General features: G+C 45.4%; 1 protein-coding gene across 1 annotated transcript in view; it reads right to left on the bottom strand.

Annotated features, from left to right (window-relative positions):
• Window positions 1–2,870, bottom strand: part of LOC120375913 (rho GTPase-activating protein 32-like) — a 206,995-nt gene extending 204,125 nt beyond the window's left edge. The window contains exon 1 of the mRNA XM_039496934.1: window positions 2,779–2,870. The gene's annotated coding sequence lies outside the window, so the exon portion shown is untranslated. The remainder of the gene's footprint in view (window positions 1–2,778) is intronic.
• Between the last annotated feature and the right edge of the window lie 15,576 nt (window positions 2,871–18,446).

Genomic DNA, 18,446 nt, shown 5'->3' with positions numbered 1-18,446 from the left:
GAAAATTTAGCAGCCCGGGCTCAAAATCTACTTGCTTGCTCCTTACTACAATGAGTACAATAATAATAAAAAAAAAAAGTATGATATTTTACTCGCCAGTCAAAATAAATTGCCTAGGGTGAGCCAGCACATATTTGCAAAACTGGAATAAAAAGCCATCTCTGTGGATGGAAATAAATTGTATGTTACTAAATAAGCATGTTAGGAGTTCTGTGTCTATCCTAAGAAAATGGATGCATTTATCTCATGCTCAATCCTCAAGTACATTACCATGATTTGAACATTTTGAATAGGTATTGTTACAATAGCCTTGGAAGCCCAAGCTCAGGAGCCTGTATCACTGAAAGAAGAATGTTGTAACCACACTGGAAAATACAGTAGTATTTTTAACCTTCTTCTTTAAAAATGCAACAGTTATAGAACTAAAGAGAACTTTCTACTTGTCATTCTTCATTCCACTTAATAGCACTCCCAGCATACACAATATTAGCCATTACAATAAACTGGGCTCCTATCCCCAGCTAAGGCCTCGTGAGTCTCTGTCCAAAGTGCTGTTTTGTTGCACTGGCTCAGATGGAAAGAAGGGGGGAAGAAATGGGGGAGGAAGAAAAATTATTGTAGTCTATCAGTATCAGCACATATGTTCAGTTTGATGCAACAGAGCAGGGCTCCAGGCAAATCCTCAAAGCGGCGGGAGATAGGACTTTAAGTCTGGGTAAGTGTCAAAGCCAGCAAAAGAATCAGAAGACGATGACAGCCTTAAAAATGCTCAGTAGAGGTCTCAATGGCAATTAAACTCCCAATTTCCTTTATGCTCAGACAGAAGCAATTGCCTGACTCCACCCAGAGCTGAAAGTGCTCAGCATCTTCAATGACTGAGCCGTAAATTTCTATTTTTTCCTCAAATCCTGTAAGTCAGTAGAAGTGCTTCAAATTCAATATGAAAGCTAACTATGGGCAGGTCTACACTGGGGGGGGGGGTGTCGATCTAAGATCGCAACTTCAGCTACGTGAATAATAGCGTGGCTTAGATCTAATTACTTACCATCCTCACGGCGCGGGATCAACGTCCGCGGCTCCCCATGTCGACTCCGCTACCACCATTCGCGTTGGTGGAGTTCCAGAGTCGACAGGAGCACATTCGGGGATCGATATATCGCGTCTAGATGAGACGCGATATATCGAACCCCGAGAAATCGATTGCTACCCGCCGATCCGGCGGGTAGTGAAGACACACCCTAAGAAATGTCTACTGATTTAACACACACACTCTCTCTCTCTCTCTCTCTCTGTCTCAAAAATGTGTGTGTGTGTGAACAGTGAGATGCCCATTTAGTGCACTTCCATATCGTGTGTTTTTCATAGCACAGATCTTGACTATAAAATGCCCTAATAATCCAAAAAAGTTTGTGGATGTTGAATGCAGCTGAAAAGAACTAAAAAGGCTCTCAGAAGAAACCAATTTAAAAAATATCACAAAAGACACTTTAAACAATAAAAAAGGAAGAGCTATGTAGAAACCCTATATACCAGCTGCGTGCTAGCCAAAGAGTACAATGTTGTCTTCCAATGTTTAAAAATCATTAAAATTAAACACATGCACTTTGAAATCCCAATTATTCCTTTCTTTAACAAATAAACTCCTGGGGCTTATAATTCTATTGCATCCTAGAGATGCTGCTCCTCTGCTTACTGAGGAGCACAGGATGGGGACTAGATGGAAAGAATTAAAAGCAAGAGCCAGGAGTTGAACATAAATACAAAACAAACTTTGTTCTTGTTTTGGTTTTTTTTTTTTTTTTTTTTACAAACAGAAGGAAGTATACAATGCACTAGCTGTGCTTGAACATTCAGATTTATTTATAAATAATAAAAGAAATATTTACATTACCCAGAGTCAATAGGGCAAACACTTGGGGAAAACAAAACAAACAAGCTAGAATTCAATGAAAACTTATTACTGAGTCATGGCAAAGGGCACCGATTCACTGCAGAAGAATCGCACGGAAGCCCTAGTAAAGGGAAGTCCCTTTTTTCTTACCTTCAAAGAATAAATTCTAGCACGAGAAAGGCAGATTGCAGGTTGCCAGTGCAGGGACTTTCCTTCCGCTCTGCAATAAACTAGGACTGCTCAGTGCACACTAATGAGCAAGGCAGGGAAACAATTCAGGGACTCCTGCCCCTTTCCTCACTGCAACCAGCCCTGTGCTACATATGCAGGTTGCCTGCGATACACGGGAACAATTCAGGATTTCTATTCACGCTTACATAAACCAGGGCTGCCTGGCACATGATGCGCTGGGCTACGATGCCGGGACTCCTACCCCTTTTCCCACTACAACCGGCACTGCCACAGGCACATTTCTCGCGATGCACTGGAACAATCCAGCACGTCCATTCATCCCGGTATAAGCTAGGGCTGCCCGGTGCAGACTACACGGCGGTGCCGAGGGATACAATGCAGGGACTCCTGTCCCATCGCTCGGTAACCGGCATCACTGCAATCCGCACGCTGGTCGCCAGGCCCCTGACGCCGCGTAAAGTCGCTGTGCGCGGTGCAATCTCACGGAGCGGTGCTCGCGGGCCCCAGCCGAGGACTCCCGCCCCCGGATCCCCAGGACGCGGCACGGGAGCAATCTCAGGGCTCCCCCGCGCTCGCTCGGGCATAAAGCGGCGTTTGGCACCGCTGTGCGCCCAGCACCCCGCCTCCCGGGCATGCACCAGCCCCGCCCGCTGCAGAGCGCCCGGCCCCGCCGGCCCCTCGCCCCGCCCGCTTACCTCGGTGCCCGGGCCGCGCTCCGCCCGCCTAGCGGCCGGGCCTGGCCGGGCCCCCGGCGCGCCGCATCCTCCCGCCCCGGCCAGGCGGGCTCCGCGCGGGCTGGACCCTGACGGGGGGGAGCAGGCGGCGAACGAGCCCGGCTGACGGCTCCGCCCGAGGGACCGTCCGGGCTGCGAGCGGCGCAGGAGCAGGGGCCGGGGCCGGGCTGCGCTGCGCCAGGGGAGGGGGCCCATGCGCACTCCGGGCCGGGAGCCCCGCCCAGCCCTCGCGGGAGGCGCTGGGGGCCGGGCACTGCGGAGATGGGGGATCTCGGGGGCGGCGGGGGGCTGTATGGGGAGCTGGGCACTGGGGTGTTGGGGGTCTATGGGAGGAGCTGGGCACTATGGGGTGGGAGTTGGGGAGGCTGTATGGGGAGCTGGGCACTGGGAAGGTGGGGGACTGTATGGGGAGCTGGGCACTGGGAGTGGGAGGCTGTATGGGCACTGGGAGTGGGCTGGGCACTGGGGTGTTGGGGGTCTATGGGAGGAGCTGGGCACTATGGGGTGGGTGTTGGGGGGGCTGTATGGGGAGCTGGGCACTGGGAAGGTGGGGGCAGTGTGGGCACTCGGAGGGGCTGGGGTGTTGGGGGTCTATGGGAGGGTGAGGTGTTGGGGGCTGTATGGGAGGACCTGGGTACTATGGGGTGGGAGTTGGGGGCTGTATGGGGAGGTGGGCACTGGGAAGGTGGGGGGCTGTATGAGCACTGGGAGGGGCTGGGCACTGGGGTGTTGGGGGTCTATGGGAGGGTGAGGTGTTGGGGGCTGTATGGGAGGAGCTGGGCACTATGGAGTGGGAGTTGGGGGCTGTATGGGTTGCTGGGCACTGGGAAGGTGGGGGCTGTATGAGCACTGGGAGGGGCTGGGCACGGGGGTGTTGGGGGTCTATGGGAGGAGCTGGGCACTATGGGGTGGGAGTTGGGGGCTGTATGGGAGGTGGGCACTGGGAAGGTGGGGGCTGTGTGGGTACTGGGAGGGGCTGGGCACTGGGGTGTTGGGGTCTATGGGAGGGGTGAGGTGTTGGGGGCTGTATGGGAGGACCTGGGCACTATAGGGTGGGAGTTGGGGGGCTGTATGGGGAGCTGGGCACTGGGAAGGGGGGGGGCTGTGTGGGCAGGGCTGGGTACGGGAAGGGGGAGTCTGTATGGGCACTGGGAGGGGCTGGGGCACTGGGGTGTTGGGGGTCTATGGGAGGAGCTGGGCACTATGGGGTGGGAGTTGGGGGGGCTGTATGGGGAGCTGGGCCCTGGGAAGGTGGGGGGCTGTGTGGGCACTGGGAGTGGGCTGGGCACTGGGGTGTTGGGGGTCTATGGGAGGGGTGAGGTGTTGGGGGGCTGTATGGGAGGACCTGGGCACTATAGGGTGGGAGTTGGGGGGCTGTATGGGGAGCTGGGCACTGGGAAGGTGGGGGGGCTGTATGGGAAGGGCTGGGCACTGGGAGTGGGAGGCTGTATGGGCACTGGGAGGGGGCTGGGGCACTGGGGTGTTGGGGGGCTGTATGGGAGGGGCTGGGCAGCTGGGGCTGTTTGTTTTTGTGAGGCTTGGGCTGGGCAACAGCGTGTGGTTTGTGGGTGGAGGTGCTGGGGGTCAGCCCGAGGGTTTGAATGAGGTTGGGAGTGGACAACAATGGGTGTTTTTGTGCATGGGAGTGCTGCTAACCTGGGCCGCTAAGACATGTAAAGAGAAGACTGCCTATCATGATGACCAAAGTTGTCCCATTGTTTCCCCCATGTGTTTATATCCATGTTCTCTTATACTTAAAGTGTAAGCCTCTTGGGACAGGGACTGTCTTTTTGCTCTCTGTTTGTACAGCACCTAGCACTACAGTAATACACATTATAAACTGGTACCTGTTATTGGTGTATGAGTGCCTGGGCTGCTGTTTTGAATACACAAGAGAAGAAGAGATCTCCCTTAGTTCCTGAGGAAGAGAAATAAAGGACAGGTTTGCAAAAAGAGTTTGACACATTAATTACTGAGCACTTTGGAAACTCTTACCCCTTTGTGGCTGCTAAACATCTGAAAATCTGGCACTATGGGATGTTTTGGGATTTGCTTGTTTTTGTTTGTTTGTTTTGCTGTCAAAGATGGAGTGTACTGTTCCCCCTATCACAAAGGGGCTGATTCAGATCTTACAACTGGTGTAAATCCATAAAATGTATGAAGTTACACCAGCATAAATCTTGTATACGTGAGATCAGAAAGTAGGTCCATCATTTGGCAGTTGTTTTCTCTGAATTATGGGCCACTAATCCCTACTTTTACTACTTGCACCAGGGTTATAATGAAACTTTGAAGTAAAATGTCTTCCACCTAATTATCAAAGAAATCTAGCCATAAAGCCCAGGATCAGTCTAGTCATAAAGGTCAGCCTGATTTAATATTAAACAAATGCATTCCTTCCTCCTCTCTGCCCCAGATATCTTCCAGCTCAATGCAAAATTAATGGGAGGCAAGTATTTTATTAAATCATAATTCCTGGAGTGCTGCAGTAAAGATTTATGTTCACAATCTTGCCATCTCTTCATTTTGTATTGATCTTTAAGCGTTAGGGGCCAAATTTTTAAAAGATATTTAGGTGCCTTGTGGGATTTTTGTAGGTGCTTTTGAAAATTCTTCTAGGCACTTACATACCTTTAAAATTCTGGTCCTTGGTGCATATTTACAGCCAAAGAGCGCTATTGTAGACCAGTCCTTGCAGAGTACTCATCTCTAGTACTGACCCAAAAGCATGGGCCTATTGTGAATAGTGCACACAGTACCTTGCACTGGACAGTCCTTATAGAAGCTGTGGTAATTATTTTGCCTTTAAGTACATACAGAGGTGAAGTGGGGGATGGAAGTTTGTTCAATTTGAATTGCAAGAATGCAGGTTAAATAGCTATGCTTGGCAGGATTTGATTTAAATTAGTTACCAATAAACTTCAATGTCACCTCACACTGAAATCAACCCAAAAAAATCCATCAATAACAGTCAGCAAGTACAGCCTCCCCCACACCTAGTGCCTGTAGGGATCTGGTGTCACTGGCCTGATGGGCATGCAGAGAGCCTTCTGCAGCCACGCTGCCATGGCCCCGCTTACTCACTCAGAGCTGGGAGTACATGAGCCAGCCTTGGGCAGGAGCTGTTCAACAGCAGAATGGCCTCCCCTGCAGCCAGAGGCTTGTCCTCCTCCTCCTTGTATCCCTGGACAAAGGTGTCAGGGGGCACCTCTGCTCTGCATCTCCAGGACCACAGCCTTCCCCACATCTTGTACCTGCAGGGAACCAGTATCACTGGCCCTATATGGCCAGGAATGGACCCCTTTTCAGCTCCACTGTCACAGTCCCACTCACTCCCTGGTGAGGAGTGCAAGGGCTGTCCCCAGCAAGGAGTCATTCATCAGCAGAGTGACCTTCCCCATGGCTGGGGACTCGTTCTCCTCCTTGCAGCCTAGGCCAGAAGTCTCTGCTTCGTCGGGCCAGGACACAGCTTCCTCCGTACGTTGCTGCTGGGTGTTCAAGCCCGTTGACCAAGCAGGGGCAGCTCCTTGTAGTCCCGCTCTCAGCATTGCCCTAATGCTAACCAAAACCCCGTCTTAATTTCCTACAACTGTGAAAACTAAAATGGTTACGAATAAAAATAAATGTTTAAAAATAAAAATTGACATTAATGGTCAAAACTTAAAAAAAAAATTAAAATCAAATTCTGCCAAGCTATAAATAGCCCAGGAAATGCTGTTTTATGGACCACTGAGAGAATATTGCCCGGTTGGATTTTATACTGTCTTGTTTTTTGTTTTTCTCAGTGTTAAAATTCAGCATTCTCTTGCCCCTTGACAATTGGACAGTTTAAGAATATATATGGCCAGCTATCTAATATTTTGGTGGGATAAACTATGCCCCAGTTTCCCAATATACTGGGGAGGTGGGGATATGAAGGATTAGTGGGGTGCTTGCAGATGGCCCTTGGCTGCTCTGTGGAGTCAGCTTTAAAAGAAAAAGGAGGAGGGAGGGATAGCTCAGTGTTTTGAGCATTAGCCTGCTAAATCCAGGGTTGTGAGCTCAGACCTTGAGGGGGGCCATTTAGGGATCTACAGCAAAAATCTGTCTGGGGATTGGTCCTGCTTTGAGCAGCAGGTTGGGCTAAATGACCTGCTGACATCCCTTCTAATCCTGATATTCTATGAAAAGCATGTCTTTAGCCTTTACACTTGCAAAGACAACTTTCAAAACATGACATGAGTGTAAATAGTACAATGACTGTCTGAGTTTACGTAGAGCCTGAAACAATAGCACTGAGATGCCCATGGTGATATTTTAAAGGGGTTAAAGTGCTCATCAAAGAAGAGGAAATATGAAGACCTACGTTAGAGTTTCCCAAAGTGTGTGTCATGGGAGTGGGGAGGTGCAAGCAAAGGACTAGCTGAGGTGGGGTGCCACAGATGGGGTTGCAAGGCGAGATGTGATTGGTTTCCTTTTCCTGAATGGAAGCTCTGCTTTCAAAAGTTTGGGACAGTGGTTTGTGCTACAGCCTGTTTCTGTGGTGATCCTGTCAAATCTAACCCGCTAAGTAGGCAGAAGTCAAGCCTACTTGGATAGGTCATCTCCAATGAAACCTTGGGGCTCTGCAAGAAGTGGTTGTGTTGATTCAATAAAGGCCTTTCCCTCTGAGTACTGCATCAATGCCCTAACGGACTGCACAGCAATACTGTGCTACTGGAGGTGGTGTATTTTGGAAGAGCTATAAAACCAAGATCCTAACATTTCATAGCTACAGAAGATACCATGGGTATTTTTTTAATAAAAGAAGGGATATTGGTGCGCCCTCGTTGAATTCCCAGTTAACTACATTCCAACCACCTAAAGTTGCTCTTGGATTTTATGAGCATGAGGTTGGTCCCCACGTCCTGCCAAAAGCTGAGCTGTTAACACCTGTTGTGTTCCACCCAATAGGCAGATTTGAATTAAGCTCATCAGTGTAAACTTGTCAGTTGATTAGATGAATGTTTTTATACATCCACCAAACATTAACTATTGCAGGTTCTCCAGCATTCAATGAGTTGGCATGGCCATCATGAAAATATCACATCTGAAATGGCCACCCCCACTAATGTAAATTCAGATACATTAGGGTCCTTCAGATGGTCTCTAATGTTTGTAACTGGAGTACAGACACCCCAGGACCCAGAAGACCAATAAAAGTGTTGCTTGGTTCTAAAATGCAGTGGCCAGCCAGAACCACTGAAAGTTTTCAATTGGACTTCCACTAGTAGCTTATGGGAAAGTCAACGTCTAAACTGTTTCCAATTTTATGACCCTAAGTCTGGACCTAGTGAGTCTGTGCATAGGGGAATGCATTTCCGTGATGTGTGAGGTGATTCCTGTTTATCCATTACCTACTTCAAGTGCTTTGAAGAAGGGTGCTACAAACTTACATTGCTAATATTGTGACCACCCCACAAAACCATGCAGCCCTGCACTCCTGTTTATTAGGCAGCATCAACATTAGCGTAGTCTCAAGAGTTTTCTCATATGTAGACTCTGTCATATTCCTCATGTCTTTAGAATGAATAACTCAATGATGTTGCCAGATGCTTTTGCTGCTGCTCCCAATCAGAATATTTTTCATTATGCCTGCATAACTGAAAACAAATGGTGAGACTACACATGGGAAAGTGGCCTGAGAACACTGGAGATCAAAGAAAGGTCTTGGCTCAATGGACTCTATATCCTGAGAGTTCCTCCTCCGTTTCCTCTCTTTAGCTCCCTCCCACAAAACTGCATATTGTGGCTTGCACTGTCTTTATTTTTTAAAAAGTCTGAAGCAATTTTGCTTTTTCCCAACAGCAGGGAGGGAGGGGGTGGAAATCCCTTGTTCCAACCTAAAGAGTTGCCTTTGGTTAGTGTTCATTATGTCCTTCAGTGTGGTCATTTGTCCAACAGCTGAAAGGGGCCGTGGCTATGCCTGGGAATGCTGACAGGCTGAGTGGAAAAAAGAGTGCAAAGTCCTTGCACCTAGCTCCCTCAGTGGAAAGGACTGACATGAACTGCTTCACCCCTTGCCAATCACAGCTTCTTGCTGTGCTGTCTCGAGGGCTTGTCTACCCTTTACAATCCAAACCTAAAGGTCACTCAGTGTTGTTCACCTCAACAGCATATTGGTTTCAGAGAGATCTTTGTCCAAAGGCAGGACAAAGTGCCACTTCCATTACTCTGACAGATCTGAAGTCTGCTGTCTTTCCAGTACCTTGGAGAAAGGTGATCCATAATTATATTATCATGAGTGAGAATTCAGTCCCCTTGTCACAAGAGACGTCTTTGAGGATAACATGGCTTGTCACAGACCCAGTTTTGCCCCAAGGTTCATCAGCTACAAGGTTTTTCTTTCCCATTAAGAAGCAAGATTATGGAAAGGGAAGAAGTGATCTTACCTGGGTAGAACGGATGTTATTTTTCTCCCATCAGTGTTGACAGGAAGAAGGTTGGTCACACATTGCTGGGAGAAATTGTGGAAAGTCATAACTTGTGTTGTTGGCTGGCTAAGAGCGACCTAAGCTATACTTGTAGATGAAGCTGTCTTGGTTGTGTCTTAAAAAAGTTTTATGTGTAATGTGCCAAATAGTTCTGTTTCACTCTCTTTCCCCCTCTTCTTCCTCTGAATAATTGTTATTGAGAATGAGATGATGGATATAACTGAATTACATGAGGGGGAAAACCACTTCATTTGGAGATTCCTTCCCCATCACTTAATATAAGAGGATGGTGCAATCACTGTCAAGAATGACTGCATACTTTTACAAAATAAAAGTCAAACCGTAACAAAGAAAACAGGTGAAAGAGAAAAAGAAAAGGAATGAGAGGGGGTTAGGGAGGAATGGGGGAAATGGGCTGCTACTCTACAATATTGCTATAGATTCATCTCAGAATCTCACAGCACTTCATAGACAAGAGATGGATGAATGTATTAGTCCCATTTAGTAGAGGGAGATTGATTTTATAATTATCCATAGTATTGGGAGAAAGGAGAAATAAACCTTTGCTAGAGGCTACTTATGTGACCCCAGGCAAGTCACTTCACTTCTCTGTGCTTCAGTTTCACAGGTTTAAGACAGTACTCACAAAACTGTTGGGGAACTTAATTCAATTAATATTTGTTCAAAGTGCCTTGAAATCCTTAAATGGAAAGTGCTTTAGAAGTACAAAGTGCACTGAAAGCTGAAGAGAACACCCCTCGGAGGTGACCTACAGTCTTAAGAGACTGCTCCAAGTAATTTAACGTTCATTATAATCATTTATTTTTGTGTCAAAGGGGTAGTTGAAGGAATGTACACAACTGAGAAGCCAATTAGCTATACAAAATCTACATCGAGATATACAAGTAAATGATGCAAGCAGGAAGTAGCACAGGGCTATTAATAGTCTATTATTCCAATAGTAGGAGGAAAGCAAGCCAATACTCAGTGAAATAAATCAATTTGTAAGCAGTTCGCAGGGAGTCATATACAAGGGCCAGTTAACAGACAGAACTTGGTACTGCATCATTATAACTAGGTACTTAAGATGTTAGGGGAGTATATGTCATATTTCCCTGGATGGCCAGAATGGTTTTATGTTGTTTTAGTTCAGGGCTGAGATATATCTTGCTCTTATGTGGACTGCAAAACTACAAAGGGATCCTAGAGTTTATCTACACATAAACTTTGGTTTTTTTTATTAAACCAATGCAAGTTTGCGCACAGACACCGTTATTTCAATTTGGGTGGTTTACTGCATTTACATAAACCAAAACAAACCACTCTTTAACAGAAATAAGCATGTGAACAAACAAACTTGCATTGTTTTAGCTAGGTCAGTTGAAAAACATACCTTTAGTTCAACACGTAATAGACAAGCCCCTAGATATCAAGGATGAAATCCTGACCCCATTGAAGTCGATGTGAGGGTTGCCATTCACTTCAATGGCACCAGGATTTCATCCCAGGCCTAGATAGTACAATTATGAGAGGTCTAGATATGTTCTAAGAAGAATAAACACATGAATCGGTAGATCGGAATGTTTGTTTGGGGGATAGCTTGTTATTTAAACTGTTTCCAGTGTAAGTTAAAAATATTTATATTGGTTTTGTTTTTTGTTTCTTTTTTAAACTAAATCTAAATTTTGCGCTGTTTCCCCTTTTTACTAGTCACCTAGCTTACTTGTATCATGTACTGAACATTCTGTGTTCAAAAACTTCACCTATTACTAATTAGAGATATTACAGATATGGATGACATTTTTCAAAAGGAACCCAGATTTTTAAAGGTATCACACCTAAAGATGCAGATAGGCATCTAGTGGGATTTCAAAAGCACCCAGGTGCCTCACTCCCATGGGATAAATCTTAAATACCTTTAAATAGCTGGCCCGTAAGAGTCTAAGTCTCAATGAGAGTTGGCTCCTAATTCACATAGGCCCTCTAAAATTTGTTACACATACTCCTATGAGAGTAAGAAGTACCCAGAGACAGAATAATTACTGCACTAACTGAACAGTCTGCTTTCAGTGATGACACCGCCCTAACATTTCTCACCATCAATCGCAAATAACGCAGTCCTTACCAGAGACAACTATTTGCTGTACTGTATTTCTAGTAGTGGAGCCTCATCTCAATTAAGCAGAATTCAGGAGTGCACTCATGGAGAATGCCATAACGTATTGCTGTTGCACAATATAATCAGGTACTACAAGTGATGAACAGGTGGGTTGTTAATAACAGACTCATCAGACTGGAAGCTGTGCCATGCCATGTTGTTGGCAAATTGCAGTCCCGTAGACAGATTGCAGTCCTTACAGACACAGATTGATGGAAACTGTGTCTGCAGGGATAGTTCAATATTTTAAAGCAATACTATGGCGTTCTGAAGGTCCTGAAATGTGTCTTACCTTAAATATCATGGGCAATATTCTGCTCTCATTTACGGAAGCGTGCATCTAGAATAACCCCATTAACTTAAGTGGATTTACAAAGAAATAAATCCAGAGTAATTGACAGCAGAATTTCACGATAAATTATCTAAGGGAACAGTTCATAAAAAGCCCATAGTCTAAAAATGATTTGTTCAAAAAGTCCAGCAAATAGTGAATATATTTGCCACCAATTGGACTAATTTGGGATGATTCATAACCCCTTAAAAAAAAAGAGTCAGAATAACTAATTGAAAGAAAAATTGAATGAATTTATTACCTCTACTAAGAAAACTGTGTCAGTGCTGTTTAGTTATAAAAGACAATCGAGAAGTTTGTAAGGGTGACCACGGAATGAAGGGATTTTGAGTCCCTGATTCTTCAAACACATATTTTTACACGGGTGTTTATTGTACATGAGTAGTCCCTGGGACTACACACAGGTATAAAGTTAAGCACATGGGTAAATATATGTAGGATGAAGACCTAACATTTTGTTTCGCTCAGTCTCCTTAAACAAGCAAACCCATCCCAATTAGAACTCAGCCTACTGAATAGAATTCTTCCAGTTTTTCAGGCTTATTTTTCTTCCCAATTACATGCAAACATGATGCCACACTTGGAATAGATTAACGTTGACAGCTTTTATGGTCACATAAATGCCCCTGAAGCTATACTGGCATAAAGCAGCTATAGAATCAAGTGACTAGTTGGGTAATCACATGGATGTTCCTCGGAGAAAGTGAACTTCAAGCAAGCACACTCAGGCACTTTGATCTAGGAGGACAGTTTAAACGGGGGTTCTATTGGAACTATTCATTTTTTCAGTAGTGCTCTTTTTAGATTGTTCTTTCTGAATTTCTTTCAGGCTCCCAGGGCCAGGCTTGCAATTTGTGTGGCTTTAATCTGAGTCAAGATCCCCAGCTGCCAAAGACAGAGGTTTGTACAATCCACTATTCAAGCATTTGCCAGGAGCAGCATAGGTGGAGAGTTGCCTCAATCTTTGGTCTGGTTACCAAGGGGTGTGTTTAGGCCAGCCAATGACTTATCTGTCAGCAGGGCCCTTGATGATTCCGTTCCTTTGAGTTTAAGGTCAATCTTGTGACTTGTCTTACATTAAACAAGTGCTCAAGGCCAAAGTAATGTAATAGACATTTCTGTATTTGCTGTGTGCAAAGCTGGCTCTAGGTTTTGGGAGTCCCTGCATGCATTAGGACATCGGGGCACCATGAAGATGTCCATATCTTTCATAGCTGAGGTTAGGGTGACCAAATGTCCCGATTTTATAGGGTCAGTCCCGATATTTGGGGTTTTTTCTTATATAGGCTCCTATTACCCTCCACCCCGTCCTGATTTTTCACACTTGCTGTCTGGTCACCCTAGCTGAGGTACCTGGGCAGGTCAAGGATGCTTGTCATTAGGATTTTAACAATTGAGGGAAGGACATCTATCATTGGGGAAGGCAGAAGGGTTTACGCAACAAGAAGGAAAGTAGAGAAGATTTAGATAAATACAAAGGTGTTGTCTCCCAATGTTCATCTTTAACGGTGGAGGGTGGGGTGGACCATCTAGTGTGCAAGGTCTTGGATGTGTGAGGGGAGGGGTCACCCAAAAGCATGTCTCTCTGTACTGCTATACACTTGGCACTTGCCTAAGGCTGGCCATGATTGCAGGGAGCCCATTGCAAGTGCTGAATAGTCATTTAACTGGAAATTAATTTCCAAGGCACTATAAGGTGCAGTTCAGAGGCAGGGGGACCAGATTCTGCCTTGACTTCATAGCGGCCAAGTTTTGAGCAGATCCTGGTGTGACAGTTGACACACATTACGCACAGTGCTGATTTGCATTTCTGTGAATAATTCGCATGTGACCATGATATTCAGTTTATAGTCAACACACCCTGCCACAAGCAGTGGCAGAAACATACGAATTGCCAGACTGGATAAACCCTGAGGTCCACCTAGTCCAATATCGGATCTGACAGCGGCCAGCACCAGATGCTTCAGAAGAAGGTGCAAGTAACCAACAGCAGTAGATATGGGATAATCTTCCGCCGCATCCAGTCTCATCCTGGTCTCCAGTAGTTAGAGATTTTGAAAGGGATACAAAATTTCATGCTTCAGGCTTATAAGCCAATCTCTAACTAGTGGAAACCAGGATGAAGCTGCATGAAAACAAAAAAAAGCAGCTGATGCTGGAGAGGGTGGGAGGGACGCTGGGGTGGGAGAGTGACTGCTGGGGTATGTCTGGGGGTAGTGGTGAGAGTCTGGAACTGCTAGAGACAGTGTGGGAGTGCTGGATAGTTATCTGTGGAACCGCTGGGGATACCGCGCTAGGTGGCTGAGTGGGAAGCTGGGGATCTCAAAGGGATGTTAGGTCGGGGGCTGGAGTAAGGTTTCCACTTGTCTGGAGTTTCCCCGGATCGTCCCTTTTAGAGGTAGCTGTCCTGGGAAACCTGTAAGGGTGCTCAGAGCCCACTGCCAGCTGTCCAGTTGTATGGGCGCAGGATGTTATTTGTACCTCAGAGGTGGTAGCCCTAGTGTGGAAAGAGCTGTCGGGGGGTGCAAAACTGGGGGTTGGCTGGACCTGGAGAGGTGGGTGGGAGCATGGGGCCGGGATAGCTGGCTCGCTGAAGGGAAGCTGGAGTTGCCTGGAACCACTATTGGCCCCTCCATCTCTCCCTACTAGCCCCAGCCATCTGCTCCCCCTCTTGGCCACACCTTCTACCCTATGATGGAGGTGCAGTGACAGGGGAGACTGAGAAGCCATGTGGCGGCCTGCAGAGCAGGTGCCACACTGACTTCTGGTGGCCACCAGCGGCAATTGCAACCTATCCTTGGTACCCAGTTGGATGTGTGACTTTTTAACTGGACTGCATGAGTGTAATGTGTGATGCCAGACACTTAACAGCTCCATACCTTCTGTCCTGTGCAACATACATCACAGCCAATTTTTTCCCTTACAGCACAATAGAAAACAAATAATTATGAGTTCAGGAAGTATTAATAATAAGTTAAAACAAAGAGACAGGTGAGGCAGCAGTAGTGGGAATAGGGCTACACAGTCAGATGGGGACTCAGTACAGCAGCAAGCAGTAGAAAGCTCAGAGCAGGATCCAGGGAGGAGGAGGAGCAGATGCACAGTATATCTGTGGCATTCCCTAAATTAAAATGACTCAAGGGACTGGGGGCAGGACATCTGTGAGTCATGCGACTCCAATTTGGCAGCAACATTTTGATGGATGCCCACTAGAACCTGATCACCATGAGGCAACCTTTACACTGTTTTATTATTCCATGAAATTGATCTTGCATGGAAGAAGAGTAGAACAGGGTTTACTTTTCAAGCTCTTGTTAAATTTCTTCCTTGTTAGCTAATGGGCTGTGAAATGCGGGGGCAGGAAAAACCTGATAGCAGCTGGTGGTAACTAGAGATGAGTAGTTTAGATCTGAACTTCCCAAAAGCTCAGGAGTGTTTGATCTTGCATACTGGAAGTCAGTGGGCTTACTCTGCCTCTATATAGGTGTATCTGAGAGGAGACTTTGCCCTATTGTTTACATATATCAGAGCTGAAGGATGTGAAGTCAATGAATATCAGAGATAATAGATAATTAATCAGTGGAACTCACTGCCACAATATATTGCATCCCACTGCTTAACAAGATACAGAAATCACTGGACATTTATATGGAGAATGAAAACATCCACTGTTATATAATAGGATCAAATTATTATTATTAGAAGGGCTATTTAAACCTCATGCTTTGGGGCATAAGTCAACCATTAACTGATGGGGTTAGGAAGAAACGTCCCCTATGGGTGGTTAGTTCATAATTGTTCATTATGAAGTTTCTTGTATCTTCCATTAAGGCAGCTGGTTCTGGCCACAGTCATGGACAGCATGCTGGATTAAATGGACCACTAGTCTGATCTGTTATAACAATTCCCATTTAAAATTCCTGGTGTATTTCACGAGTGCAAATGGGTTTGATAGCCATGTCCCATAATGAGTACTTGTCCACATCACAAAACTAATGATGACAAAACAAAGGCCTTCTATAGCTTTTTGCTTTTTTTTGGTGGGGGTGGAAGGAGGGAGACAAATTCTTACATATTATGAATTAATTGATTCTAATTCCCAAAATAACGGATAGTTCTTCTGTATAAACTCTCACCAAAACATTCATCTTGGACAAAATATCAACCCGGTGTGAGTTTCCCATTAACCTGAATTAGATTGTGGGATTTTCTTTGCTTAATCTTATAAAAGATGCTATATAAAAATGTATTTAATAATCATATAAATATAGAAATCTATTTAAATTAACATCACCCACTTTAAGCCCCTGAGGCTTAATACAGACTGAAGATAAACTCTAACAAACTTTCTCAGTCCTATAAAGCTTAATACAGACAGACTATGGTATTGTAAAGCTGAAAGCTGTAGGAAAGCTCCAAGCTTAGCACTTATCTTGACAGAAATAAAGTTAAATACTTACTACTGTATTTTTTAAACCCTGTAAATCTTAATACAGACTGTTATTGCACTTAGGATCAATTTATAATCACTCTGAAGTCTATGGCAAAACTTCTGTTGATTTCAACTGCCCACAGGTTTTGGCTAACAGCTTTTTTTAAAGCCCTCTGTAGATATTATTTCATGTTAAACCCTGTATATAGAGCTCAAGTCTGTAGATAGAAATAAGGCTCAAAGCTTTAAACTGCAAACTTTAATACAAACTGTAGCTAGACAATAGATAGAAAGGAGGCTCAAGGTTTATGCTTTGGACTTAGTGGCAAACACTCGAAATAGGCCCCATAGCAAGTATTGCTAGTGCAGACTGAAGTGCTTTGGCAGAGCTCTGATCATGGCCAAAGATTGGAACAGAGATGCATTTAGAGAGAAGTGTATGTGTGTAAGGGGAGGAGGGATTGGAGTGTGTCTGGACGAAGACTGACCTGGGAGGAGGTGAGCAGGATTGGAATAGCAGGTGTTGAACTTCAGAATGGATATGGATCTGCAAAGCTGCACAGAACCCAGTACTGGAATATTAGATTTGCTTGCAAATAAAGCAGGGCTATTGCTGACATGTGCCAGAGTTCTTTCCTTCTGCATTAGCTACGCCAAAGGCTCTGAATGGATGAGGGGCAACTCTGCTCAGCGGAGACACTGACATATGTCACACAATGCTAGGCAGATAAAATGGTAAAAAGAATGGACGAATAGAAAAGCCAGCAATAAATATGAATTTGAAATGAGGGAAGTTGAAGAGCAGCAGTTTCTTCAGAGCAGGATACCCCTATCCAATTTGCCTGATCACCACTGCTTTGCACATAGTCATTTGGTCTTTATTGTGTATCTGCTATGGTATGTTTCAGCCTTTTGTTACTGCAGGACATAATACACAAGAGGCTAGACTAGCAGCAAGACAAGAATTAGTGACTGGGACATGGGCTGTCATGTCTAGTGGTTAGAGTAGGCATCAGTAGTCAGGAATTGGAGCCCAGGGTCAAAGCCAGAGTCTCAGGGCATGTCTATGCTGCAGTGTAAGCCCAGAGTTAGTAGCACTTGAGTTAGCAGACCCTGGGTTTGTTAACCAAGGGCTTGAGCATCTACTCATTTGTAACCCAGGTTAGGAATTGTTGAGCCCTGGGTCCCAAACTGGGGCTCCAGCATCTACATGGCATTATGTGGGGCCAAATACAACCACCTGCATCCCAGACTTCCTAGTGCCCTCCCAAGGAGAGGCTGCTGCAGCCTTTTGTTCCTAGTGCAGTGTGGGAAAACTTGACTGTCCACCAAACTTGACTGTCCAGAGAACAAAGTCAGCCTATAGGATAGTGGGATACTTTTAGCGGACTCCCAAAGCACGAGTCCAGTAAAGGTCAGATGCCAGAGCCCAGGGTATGTCTACATTAAAGACATTGTGGTAAATTGCTCTCTGTGCAGTGACTCCACAGTCAACGATCTTACAGGCTTAACAGGTGCCCAATGCACAGGTGTCACACACAGTGGCATTATCGAGTGACAAAAGAGTCTTAGGGGAAGGTAACACTGTACTAGGAGATCATTATGCTAAAAGGAGACTAGGCTATGATGGGAAAGAAGCTAAGGGGAAGGATCTGTGTATGTTCTGTAAATGTGCCACACGCACACCAGTCTCTGCAGGCAGATGCTGAACTAAAAATAAACCAAGGAGTCTGCAAGCAGCTTCTTCCTACTCTCCCTTCACATGGCCCTCTTCCTTTGTCTTCCAGCCCATGAGGAATCAGACAGAGCCCCTGCTGTCTGGCAGTCCGTTCTGGAATTAGCTTGGTTTGCACTGTACATTTTTGTCCCTCACTGTCGCCCTCTGCAGCGACCCTATCCAATGCCGAGCAGAATGGCATATCCAAAAATTAAGGATGTCTCTGTCTAACTGAATCATTCTTTATTATTGCATCAGGCAGATGTAGGACTTAGACTTCCAGGAAACATTTATTAGATTGTGTATCAACCTGGGATGGCTAATCTTTTTTATCAGCAAATTATTACGTGTCATGGAATCTGTTAAAGATATAAGCTCAGTGAAGAGGAGCTTTTATCTAATTTATTCTAAGGGGCTTTTTATCTTTTCATTATCGTGTTTTGTTAACTTAGTCCTTCTGACAGATGCAAGATTAGCAGCTCCAGAGAAAGAAACTTCACTTGTATCCACAGAACACC

This window comes from Mauremys reevesii, linkage group 12 (assembly GCF_016161935.1).
Source record: "Mauremys reevesii isolate NIE-2019 linkage group 12, ASM1616193v1, whole genome shotgun sequence".
NCBI classification, from domain to species: Eukaryota; Metazoa; Chordata; order Testudines; family Geoemydidae; genus Mauremys; species Mauremys reevesii.
This window is presented reverse-complemented; position numbering and strand designations above follow the sequence as displayed.